Source organism: Chiloscyllium punctatum, chromosome 36, assembly GCF_047496795.1.
Source record: "Chiloscyllium punctatum isolate Juve2018m chromosome 36, sChiPun1.3, whole genome shotgun sequence".
Lineage (NCBI taxonomy): Eukaryota > Metazoa > Chordata > Chondrichthyes > Orectolobiformes > Hemiscylliidae > Chiloscyllium > Chiloscyllium punctatum.
The window spans coordinates 37,302,479-37,305,632 of record NC_092774.1 but is presented as its reverse complement, the minus strand read 5'-3'; the positions used below and the strand labels follow the sequence as shown (position 1 = coordinate 37,305,632).

The 3,154-nt window shown below is 46.8% G+C and overlaps 1 non-coding gene across 1 annotated transcript; it reads left to right on the top strand.

The window, feature by feature from the left end:
- The first annotated feature begins 3,080 nt into the window (after positions 1-3,080).
- Positions 3,081-3,154, top strand: trnan-guu (transfer RNA asparagine (anticodon GUU)). Its single transcript has one exon. It is a non-coding gene; the product is annotated as a tRNA-Asn (tRNA).

Sequence of the window (3,154 nt, the reverse complement as noted above, 5' to 3'; positions counted from 1 at the left end):
AATGTTGCCTCTGATTCTTTTTCCACAGATGTTGCCTGACCTGCTGAGTTCCTCCTGCAATTTCTAACTGAAAGTTCATTTCATCTTTTGGGGTGAAACACCTAAATATCTGCAAACACCATGTGCCGATATTTAACCCTTTCGAATCACTGTGAAGTGATTGGATTCAAACAAACTCTGCGATGATTCACTCTTTCTCAGCTCCACAGGCAGACAGACCTGGGAAGTCAAGCTGTCAGTGTGGTTCTGTATTCGTGGGCCGAGTGGTTAATGCGATGGACTTGAAATCCATTGCGGTTTCCCCACGCAGGTGTGAACCCTGCCGAGTACAAAATGAGAAATGTCGTCGAAAAGAAAGGGAGCTTGCTCCCCGGCTTCTTCTTTAAGATTCAAATCAGTGGAGGGGGAAAAATATTTCACTCAAATTGGGACTGGTGGGAATCTGCAACCCACTGCCTGTTCGGGTGGAACAAGCAGATACCCGCAGAGCTTCTTTTGAGGCTATGAGCAAAGTGTTTGGAAATGAGACTAGAACAGTGAGGTGCTTGAAATCGTGATCGAAATGAAGCAGGCACCTGAGGACAAGGGTGTTTCTTTTGCCAGTGAAAGATACTGCTTCACCAAGTTGGGCCTGTGGAAGGGAATCAGTGACGGTGATTATCTTTGGTTGTTCGCCTTGTGAATGAACCCATTGCTGCGCATGTCCGTGCTAACGTCAGAACTCTGCAGCATGGTGGCGTGAGATACGCACAGGGCCGGGGCCAATGGATGATGCATCTGACTCCACCTCCCTGTTTGAAATGCAGCTCACAGCTTCTTCACACACCCCAATTAATCTTTCTCATTGTCCTGTAGCCGGCATACGGTTTGAATTCCCGATCTGCGGGAATGAGAATCCTTTCACTGTCTCGCGTCAGTAAATGTCCCTGAGAACATCTGAGTCAACTCACAGCGCAGTCATATGAGGGGAAGCTGAAATAGCCCCACATGCTGCTCACGGGCACATTTTATTCTCCCCAACTCAACGCCTCAAACACTGCGGCTCCTGGGAGTGGAAAAGAAACAATCACCAAAACCCAGTCCAAGCTCTGTGAATCTTCAGAAAATCAGCAAACGTTCATCCCTTCGGATTTTCTATCCTGGGCTGACAGGGATGGGTTTTGTCACTCTTTTGTAGGACATTGCAAGTGGATGTTTTGCAAACATGCACTACAATGCAATCTGATTAATCAGGACCTGGATGTTTTCGGTCTTTGAATGTATGTGTTGTGCTCCAGAACTTTGCTGTTCACAGTTTATAATACTTATCTTCCCAGTCCCCTGTATCACTTGTCGAAAATGTTTAATTTGTGTCTTGTAATCCTTTCACTGTCTGCTAATGAGGATAGCGTTTCCGTGTTTTACCTAAATTATCTTGACCTTGCATACCTCAAGCCTCAAGCGAATTTCACGAGAAACCTTCTCCAGTTCAAAAGCCAACTGTTCATGATGGCTCTGTTCCTTGTCACGTGTCCAATTTCAGATCGATGTTGTTAATGTCCCTTCTACTCCTTCAGATCCAGGTTTCGCTCACAGGGCTAGAACAGAACTGTCACCAAATACATTTACCAATCTACGTTCATCCTATCGATTGTATTAGCATCATCAACACTTCTCATCAAAATAACTCGAGAGACTTTCATCACAATTTTCTGTGAACAGTCATACATTAGCTTTGCTGAATGAACCCCAAATTTCTTGAAGTGGCTCCTTATTTTCGGCCCTGATTATTAATCTCTCTACGCATGGGAATGGATCCTTCCCAGCCGCTCTATCTCTCATCAATGTGTGTAGTTCAATTCGATCTCCCATCAGCCTCCTCTGTCCTGATCAAATCCAGGGCAACAGGAACCGTTGGGGCTATGGCGCGGACAGGACAATCCCAATACTCACCTTTCCTGTTAGAACTATTCCATGAGAAAGTTTAGACCACAACTTTGGGCGTGTAGTTGTGGCCGAACACTTAAGGTGTTGGCGTAGAGATCCTTTGGGGCTCCCCGCCCAGGGTGGTAACCTGCTGGCTATGATTTCTTCGCTGGCGATTTTAAATGACTTCCTGTTGGTTGCATTATCGCTCAAACTTCACAAAACCCGTCTCAATAAAGACCCGTTTTCTCATGTCTGGGAATTGATTGCCATGCAGGAAACTCGGGTTCTGAACAAACAACGTACCAGACTCACAACGTCAGCTCTGTTTCCCTTTCCACAGATGCTGCTCGACCCGTTGGCTTTCTGCAGTATTCTCTGTGTTTATTAGGCACAAGTGCTGCTTTTCATTCAAGAACTTCAATCCCTGTCCTCTGGTAACTGACTCTGGTCAGTGGCAATTGGTTCTTCTGATCATTAAACTGCCCATTCCCACCGCTTCTTCCTCCATCGTGACCAACAGCCCCAGGAAATCTCCAGTTTTCCTTCTTTGCTCCAAAGCGAACATTCTCCACCTTGGGAATGTCTCCCCAAAATGGAAATTCCTCATCCCTGGACATGAGGCAAGGCGTACAATTGGAAGAGATTTTGGCAAAATATTGTCAGTTAGGAAATGGAAAAATGTTCAAATGTTCATGAAGCAACACAGAAATCCCAGTCTCCAGCTTTGTGAACCTTTAGAAACACTTTGCGAAGCGGATTTCGAGGAGAATGAAAGATGACCGGTCCGATTGAGCAGAGACAGTCCAGACACCGTCCCCTTGTTGACGAGGCCGGGAGGTTGACTCTGATGTTCTTGGCACATGAACTGATCTGAGACAATGAAAGAATTGTCGTTCCTGCACATCATGAATTCAAACCCCTTCTCCCCTGCGAGCCAACGAGAGAACTCGGAAACAGGCAAAACACTGAAAGGCTGGAAGGGCGACGGCCCCGGAGTAAGAAAGCTAGTTCCTCGTGACATGGATGTGTCTGCAGACTGTCCCCGGTATCTCCACAAGAGATCTCCCAGGCTTGATTATGGAAAAGTAAAACTGATAGACGACAACTGTAATTCTCGGCGGGGAGGCTGAATTATAAAATCACCAGGCGATGTGCAGCCCAAGTCAGCGCCTGTCTCTGTGGCGCAATTGGTCCGCGCGTTCGGCTGTTAACCGAAAGGTTGGTGGTTCGAGCCCACCCAGGGGCG